This window comes from Oratosquilla oratoria, chromosome 4 (assembly GCF_046742065.1).
Source record: "Oratosquilla oratoria isolate Oo_2021 chromosome 4, ASM4674206v1, whole genome shotgun sequence".
Taxonomy (NCBI): domain Eukaryota; kingdom Metazoa; phylum Arthropoda; class Malacostraca; order Stomatopoda; family Squillidae; genus Oratosquilla; species Oratosquilla oratoria.
In genome coordinates, this window is record NC_134780.1 from 40375245 (window position 1) to 40385048 (window position 9804).

Here is a 9804-nt window from a genome sequence, read left to right on the forward strand (position 1 = left end):
TCTCCTTTACAAGCACAATAGCTAAAATATGTGAAAAAGTCATCAAAAGTAGATTGACTAAAAACATCTGGAAGAAAAGAATATACTAAAACCAAACAATTTGGTTTTAGACAAAGAAGATCATGTGCCACAAACTTGACTTGTTGTTATTCAAGGTTAATAGATATAATGCATGAAAGGGATAGATGGGCAGATTGTGCTTTCCTGGGTTTACAAAAGGCATTTGATAAAGTAACACACAAAATGCTATAAGAAAACTCGAAAGAACATGTGTATGAGGAAAATTATTTAAATGGATGGAAGATTTCTTGCATGGGAGAAAAATTTCACTTGGGAAGAAATGATAAGTGGAGTCCCACAGGGTTCAGTATTGGCTCTGATATGTTTACTATATATATATATACATGAATGACATGGATGGTGTAGAATGTTATATGAACTTCTTTGCAGATGATGCAAAACTACTAAAGAAAGTACTGTACAGAAAAAAACTGAATCACTACAGAGAGACCTGAACAAAGTCTGGGAATGGAGCCAAAAGTGAGAAGTGAACTTCAACATTAAGAAATGTAGTATAATAGAGTTTGGAAAAAGTAAAACAAAAAAAAAATCAGGACAATACAAAATCAGTACAAAGTAAAGAAAGTTCCAAAAAGGACCTAGGAGTAATGATCATCAAAGGCATGTCCCCAAACAAGCATATAAACAGAGAAACCTACAATTTACTAAGACCAATAAAGGTGGTTTTTAATTACTTGAATGAAGTAATGGTAAAAAAATATTAGTCACATTGATAAGACCAAGGTTGGAGTATGCAGCGACACCATAGACACCCAGTACAAAAAAGAATATAAGAAAATTAGAAAGAATCCAAAGAGCAATGGCAAAGATGGCCCCAACACTTTCAAAATTGACATACAAAGATGGACTAAACTGGAAGTACCAACCCTGGAACAAAGAAGAGAAAGAGGAGATCTACTGGACATTTACAGAATCCTTAAAGGCATGGAAATCCTTGGCAGAGAAGACTTATTAAAGTGTGATAAAAGAAAAACAAGGGGACATGAAAAGAAGCTCAAAAAAATAGTTATAGAAGAGATCTGGAAAAAAATAGTTTTCCACACAGAGTGATGGATGTCTGGAACAAATTGGATGAAACAATAGTGTGTGCAAACACCATACAAGAATTTAAGAACTAGATGCTGCAAGATACAAAGACAGGTCACTACAACATAATTCCCCTTCCTGTATAATACAACTAGGTGAATACAACTAGGTAAATATCAAGAGGTCCTTTCCTCTCATAAGTGGATGGCTAAGTCAGAGCATATACTCACCCATCCCATCTATTCAAAACACCATTTGTTGTCCTATCTGTGGTCTTTGTGGATGAAGGGTCATCCCTATCCCCTTCCCATTGCTTTGATCATTGGCAATGCAGCAAGACATAACATTTTCACAAGTAGGGCCTGACAACTTAAGCTTGTTTGCCCCTACTGCTTCATTATGTGGCAGACACCCAACCATCCATTGGAGAATTTACAGAGTAGACAAAAAGAAACCCTTTTAGGCCAGATCACCCCCTCATCCATTCACAACCACCCTTCACTCATACCCATCTCATGCCCTCTCTCTTCCCTGCTCAGTATTCCTCTTACACTTGATGCCCCTTTCACACTCTCCATCTCCCTCTTTCTTGGTCTTCCCCTCAAGTTTATACCATCACCTTCCACTCTTTTTCTAGTCTTTCTTTACTCATTCTTTGTTTGCCCAAACCATCACAGTTTTCTTTAATCAACCCTATCTGCCAGCTCTTCCCACCCCCATTCTGCTTCACCTCCACTATGTTTTATCTCAAACACATTTGGGCCTTTCCCTTCTGTCTCTTTTAAATTCATTCTCTGCTTCGTACAATGTTGTGGGCACAATCACCCCCTCATGGTTTTCTCTGCATTCATCCCCATATACCTACAGGGTGTGTATGGTGATTGTTTAGTTTTTAGGGTCACACAAAAAAAAGTAACAATTTAGTTGAAAATGCATTTACTGCAAAACAGAAAACAGACTCTGTATCAGCACACCTCTGGTGTCCTGTTACTTGACGAATCTGCCCTTGGCACCAATTATGTCCTCAACATCACCTTGAAACCTGCCACAAGCCTTCTTCACAACCTCCTTGGAAAGATTGGGAGACTACCTTGATCTGACTGATCAGATCATCCTTACTCTTGCATGGGGTGTGGTTAGTATCTCGTTCAACTGTGTCCCATACAAGATAGTCCATAAGGTTAAGGTCAGGTGAGTTAGGGGGCCACACATTAGGGGTAACAAAGTCAAAGAAATTGTCGGAGAGCCATTTCTGAGATTTTCTAGAGGTGTGACATGGTGCCAAGTCTTGTTGCCACATTTAGGGTCTATCAGCAGCTACTTTCTCAATCCATGGCTTCACATGGGTCTGTAGGACGTCAATGTACAGTTCAGTGCTCACCCTGAGCCCCTGGGGAAAGAAGAATAGGGGCATGACTTGGCCCTCGCTGCAGACTACCCCAAACACCATGACAGTTACAGGAAACTTGGCTTTCCTGACTCTTGGCACATTCTTGGGACAGACAGCCAAACACCTGTTGTTCTGAGAGTTGTGCGTTTGGTCTTAGGAGTTCTTTTTGTCTGAAAAGAACCAGAGCATGTTCTCCAGAGGGTGCTTCAGTTTGTTGAGCATCTTCTGCTCTTCTTGAAGCAGTTCTCCTGCATCTTTATGGACAGGAGTTGACCTTTACACATCTTGTATGACTTGTGTCTGACATCTTCGTGCAAACAATTCCTTACGGTGCCCTCAGACACTTGCAGCTCTCTGGCAATGGACCTCATGGACCAACTGGAGTTTTCATCAACCATGGCTTGCAATTGAGTGAAAAATTTGGCATCCCTGGTGTCCAATTGTTGAGAATGATGTTTCCTCTTGGCAACACCTTCATAGTCGTAGTCAAAAGAAACCAACTCCCTCCTGATGGTCCTGATGAGCTGCTCAGTCACTTTTAGCAGTTCTGAGATCCTGCTTCTGCTGTGTCCAGCAGAAATTAACATAAATACAGCATGCCTTTTCCATAGATGAGGAAATGTAAAGCTCTCCATGGAAGGAAGGTGTTGCTGGGACAAAGTCTCGATGTACACTGATTGGATGCTTTTGCTTTGAGTGGTGTGGTTACACATGTCTTTCCACACTGTGTCCCTGAAACAACAAATTTACTGTACACACCCTGTATTTCTCATGATAATTTTCATTTCCCCAGTCATTTAACTTTCTGTACTTGATAATTCACTTCAAGCCCCACTCTTCCATTCCCTGCTAAATGTGACCTTAAATATTTAAAATTACCCACTTCCTCTACATCTCATCACCTTGCTTTTACCCACATTTACTTTCAGCTTCTTTCTATCAGATATCTTCCCAAAATCATTCACCAACTGCTTTAGACCCAACCACAAATGCAGTGTCATCTGCAAACAACAACTGGCTCACCTCCCACTTCCCTCCAGTCTCCACCCTTCACCAATCCACTCCCCATCACCTTTGCATTTACTTACTGTGCCACCCCATCCATGTGTATGTAACACAACCCTAGGACAGCCCCATCTTCACCTCAAACCACTCACTCTTGATTAAGGATAGGGGGGCTTTCAGAGGTCATGGGGACAAATTAACCACTTCAGTATGACGACTCAAAGTCTTATGCTATATTACTCATTCTATTTTATTCTGAGTAATAATAAACACAGAAAATGTGATCAACCCAGTTCACAGAATCCAGGAGTAATTTATGTACAACTACAAAAAAAATATATAATCAAGACCCCAACACCAGGATCCTTGTGTACCCACTCACGCCTCATAATGCCTATGTGTCATCATACCAAAGTGATTAAGGAAGACTATATGTCTAAAGGACATGAAGAAATACAGTTTTCCAGATGCATAAATACTTGGAATAGCTTAGGTGATACACCTCAAGCTGGAACAATATATGAATTCAAATCTAAATATGATAATTAGAAATCAAGGATATAGATGCTGTTGGAACTGTATGTAAATTTGAGGTTAGGTATGATAAGTTTAACAGCAGATGGGACCCAATGAACATTGCTCCTTTACTGTATACAACAATTAGGTAAATACTCTCACCATTCCCAACCCTAACACTGCTCTACTACTTACATTATAAAAGCTTTTGACTGCCCTCAGCTTTCCCCTATACCAAATATCTGGAATATCTCCTACAATGTCTTACTGTCTACCATTATAAACCTTCTCTAAATCCATAAAGGTCCCAAAAACATCATTAACTTTTGCCAAAAACTTCTCATCGATCTGCTGTACCACAAAAATTTGATCCACACATCCTGTTCTTTTCCTAAACCTAGTTTCTCGCCAATTACTCCTGCTTCTTTCATAATCCTCTCAACACACTCCTAAATGTCTTTCCAACCACGCTCAACAAACTGATCTCTCTTAAACTACTACATGCACATTTGTCACCTTTTCATTTGTAAAGTGGAACTGTACATACACTCCAATCCTCTGGCACACATTAATCAATCTCACTAGCTAATCCACTATAACTGTTCATCCTTCTGTCAGACATTCCAAATGATACCAGTCTGACCCAGATGACTGACAGCTCTCATCATTTTCTATGCTGTTGTACCTCGTCTTTTCCTGTATTCCTGTCATTTACTTCTCCTATCACAGTCACCCTAGCTCCTCCCACTGCCAATCAGTCCCTCCCTAACACCCTCCACATTCAAAAGTTTGAAATATTCTATCCCTTTTACCACCTTCACTACCATTAACATCTATCCATCTGCACCTTTTACCTTTTCTTCTTTACTTGACTCAAACCTGCCTCATTCTCTTCACTTCCTTCCAAAACATATTTTTATTCTTATAAAAAAATTCTGTCATACTCCATCTCCAGTTTATATATGCTCTCCTCTCCCCTGCCCTTTTTGGTGCCACTATGTAGTCCATTAATACCCTATCAACCACTTTTTCCCATGTGCAATTATGATTGGCTCTCTTCTTAAACACTGTTTGCTATCAACTCCTTTTCAAAACATATCAACATAACCTCTCCAATGAGATTCTTACCTGGCACCTCACATTTCCCTACAACTCCACCTATTGGCTCATCCCCTACTCTACCATTGAGATTCTCTTAAATTACAACACTCATATTCCTCCCAAAAGCCTATGAACAGTTTAAATCTATCAAAACAGCTTACCTTTCTTCACTTTCCTCACTAACAGGTCAATATGCACTCACAAAAACCCACCTCTCACATCTGTTTCACTTTCACACACATTAACTTCATTACAAGTCAATTATTCGTGCACACATTAGGTTGCCTGATTATGATTTATCATAATAATCATTATGCAATATAAAATTACAGCTGTTATACTCATTCTTTCACCCTGAGTATTTATAACCACAGAAAATGCAATTAAAGGTCAACTGAGGTTTTAGATTTTTTAATTTTTTTTTGTTATTTCATGCATGAAAATATAGCTTAGTAGTAAGAACATTAAAATGCACATTTCTAGCATTTTATAGTCTTCATTTTACACAAATAGCATGATCTTAAAAGTGCCTGGTAGCAGATGAATTTTTCAATGTTGTAGTTACATTTTCCACTGCTAGGGCAACTGATAACATCAGTATTGCCAGCATGCAGTGAGCAACATAATGGGGATTTCAAATCGATTGAAGATTCATCAGATTTGGATACCCTCTCATGTTCCAATGTGGGTATGGTACAAGGATACATGTACAAACCAATTTGAATATCCAAACAAGACTCAGCTGATGAAGAACATGTCGAGAGCAAGAAGTCTTCAGAGGATGAACGCCCAGAACGAGCAGGAAATAAGGACTGGTGAGTTCATCAGAATGCATTACTGCATACATGCTTTACATACATACACCAGACCAGACACATGATTTCGTTGGTTTGTCATCAGACGTATGGATGAAGGATTGAAGGCATGAAATAGTGGGCCTAATACCTAGCAGATATTGATGGGGCTGGCCCTATGTACCAGGCCCCAGCATGCCCAGCAGGGCTGGTTTTGATTTTATTTTGTTGGAAAAATATCCACATGACCACCAAGATGACCATGTCCACAGTGCATGGATAATCTGTTCATGCAAGGAGGTTAGCATGGTTAGGCCTATGCCATAGGCCTACATACAAGCAGAAGAATTTTTTATTAAATTTTCTAACATGCTAACCTCTTGTACCATATCCACATTGGAAGATGAGGGCATCCATATCCAATAATTCTTCTTCACTTGATGTCAAATCCCCATCATGATGCTCACTGCATACTGGCATCATCATCATACTGGCATCATCAGTCGCCCTAGAGGTGGAAAATGCAACTACTACTTTGAAAAGTTCATCTGCTACCAGGCACTTTTAAAATCATGCTATTTGGATAAAATCAAGACTATAAAGTGCTAGAAATGTGCATTTTAGTGTTCTAACTGGAAATGTGCATTTTAGTGTTCTAACTTTTAAGTTCTATTTTCATGCATGAAATAGCAAAAAAATAAAGAAATCTATAACCTTCTTGGTTGACCTTTAAGCCTATTAACAGAATATGTGGGTCACTCAACTACAACTACATACATATACCAATGGAATTTTCCCTTACAAGGGAGGGAGCCAAAGTCAAAGGCATAAATCCACCCCCACCCACCCCATCCCCACATACTCCACTCCCACTCACCACCCTTCCCTCTTGGCTCCTCCTGGATAATGGGTCATCCCTGCATATTGCCCATTGCCCTGGGTCAAAAGCAATGTAGCAAGACACAGCATATACACAACAAGGCTGCTTCATTTAATCAATGACTCCCCTCTCCATCCCCTCATATAGAAAAGGAGAAGATGGGGGAAATCCCTTTGGGCTGTGTCAAAATATCATTCACACATACTCCCTTACCCCCATCCCCCACCCACTCACATGCATCACAGCATCATCCATACACAAACATTCTCCACTCACCCCACCTTCTGTCTTCTCCCTTCCCCTCTTTCCCAATACAGTACTCCTTTTACTCTATCCATCTCATCCTTGGTGGCCCCCTCATGTTCACTCCCTTTACCTCTGCCTTTCACATCTCTTTTACTAATCTTTCTTCATTCTTTCCATGTGTCTAAACCATCCCAATATTCCACCTTATCTCCCAACTCCCTTTCCACCCCCACTCTCCTTGTTTTTCACTATACCCAGCCATACTTCTCAGGCACTTCATCTCAAACACATTAAATCTCTTCCTCTCTTATGTTCCATGTTTCTACCCATTACAGTGCTGTTGGCACAATCCATTCCCAAATTTTTATTTCTCATCACAATTTTTAATCCCCCAAGGTATTTACTTGCTTCTCTCAATCTACATTCTACCACTTCCACTCCTCCTTTTCCTGGTATATTTGCACCCAAGTATCCAATCTGTCCACTTTCTCCAGTCTCTCTCCCTTAATACTCACTTCCATTTTGTTGCCATCCTCTCCCCATATACATCTCCTTTCTTTTACCCACATTTATCTTCAACTTCCTTCTTTCACAAACCATCCAAAATTCTGTCACTAACTTCCTTAATCCCTTCTCTGACCCTGCAACAACTGGTTTATCTCCCATTTTTCTCCATTTTCTTTAGCCATCTCCAATCCTCGGCCCATTACCCTTGTGTTTACCTTTCACACCACTCCATCCATGTATAAATAGAACAGCCAAGGTGACATAGCACATTCCTGGCAAAGTCCCACCTTTACCTCAAACCATTCTCAATTTCTAATTATAACAAGCTCTACTACCATCTAAAAACTCATGACTGCTCTTAACAGCTTTCCTCCTATCCCATATACCTGCAATACCTCCCACAGTGCCTCCTGTCTACCCTGTCATAAGCCTATTTCAAATCCATAAACCCCCCCCACAAAAAAAAAATCTTACCTTTTACTATAGCTTTCTCACATATCTCCCCTACCACAAAAACCCAATCCACACAACCCCTACCTGTCCTAAACCCACACTGTTCCTCACCAATTACTCCCTCTGTTCCTCTCCTAATCCTCTCAAAACCCTTCCCAACGACACTCAACAAATTGATCCCTCTGAAACTACTACGCTCACACTTGTCCCCTTTTCCCTTGTAAAGTGGAAATATACAAGCACTCCTCCAGTCCTCTGACACTCTACTCTCTTTTAGACAAACATTAAATAACCTCACCAGCCAGTCCACCATCACTGTACCTCCCTTTTTAGACACACTGCATGGCACCCATCCAACCTAGGTGCCTTACCTGTTATATCATTTTAACAACTGTTTTCACCTCATCTTTATTTCTCCGTTTTCCTCATTCATCACTGGCATTTTCTTGGTACTTCCAACTGCATCTACCTTCCCTTCCCTATCCTTCACATTTAGCAATTTTCTAAAATATTGTGCCCATCTTCCTCTTACTGCTGTCTCTTCCATCATCTCTCCATCTGCAGCTTTTACCTTTTCTTCTCTACTTGATTCACCTCCCCTTCCTCTCTTAATTTTCTTCTAAAACATTTTTTTATTACTCTAAAAATTTGGTCATATTCTTACCCCATTTCACATCTGCTCTCCTCTTTGCCTCCTTTATTATGCTTTACTTCTCTTCTCTTTGTACCTCTCATATGATTCTCTCGTCCTATTTTGTAACAGATCTGTGAATACTCATTTCTTCTCTTCTACAACCTTCTTCGCTTCATCATCCCACCACTCATTATCCTTCCTTCTATTTCTTCCTGTCCTCCTTGTTCCACACATCTCTGCATATCTTGTGACTCCCTCCTTGAAACATCCCCATTTCTCTTCCACTCCTAGTTCTACTCCATCCCTCAGCTTTTTCTTGTACTCCTTTGCTTTCTCATTTAAGCAGTTTACTCCAAGTACCTCCACACCTGTCCTTTTCTTTTCTCTCCATCTGTCCTCCACTCACAACTTGCCTCCTACCAAAAAAGTAATCTGATATTCCCCCACTCTCTCCCCCTAGAACATGTACATCCAAAACTCTTCCTTCTCTTCTGGTTACCACTATACAGTCCATTAATGCCCTGTCTACCACCCTTCCCCATGTGTACTTATGCTCGACTTTCTTCTTAACCCCTTCCATACGGTGCCGCCTACGTAGGTGGCATGGGGAGCAAGTGGATACGCGAGGCTGCCATACCGGCGTCTTGATTATATTTATTGTAGTTGTCCCTGTGTAACTGACATACTCTCTAAACTGGCTTCATCACATTTTCTATGGTTATCAAAATTCACGGGTGAGATTGATTTATGGAATTTTTGGCTTGAAGGCCAAGTGCCGGAGCCTTATGGGTGAGAGAACAATCGATATAAGCGGTGACTATTTTTTATGATGTGTTTATTATGACGCAACATTGTACGTCTGGCAGCTAATGCTGCCCGCGAGATTTAGGCCCAGAGTGAAGTGGTTAAACACTGTATTTGCTATTCTCTTTCTAGACATATTTCCATCATCTCTGCTACAAATTTTTTCCTTGAACTCCATAATTCCCAACCATTCTGTCTATTGGTTCATCTCCTACCCTAACATCGAGATCTCTCAATACTACTACATTGACATTTCTCCCTAAACCCTCTATGCACTCGTTTAAACCTACCCAAAAAGCTTCCCTTTCCTCTTCTCTTCTCACTACCAGGGCCATATGCACTTACAAAAACCCACATCTCCCTTCCC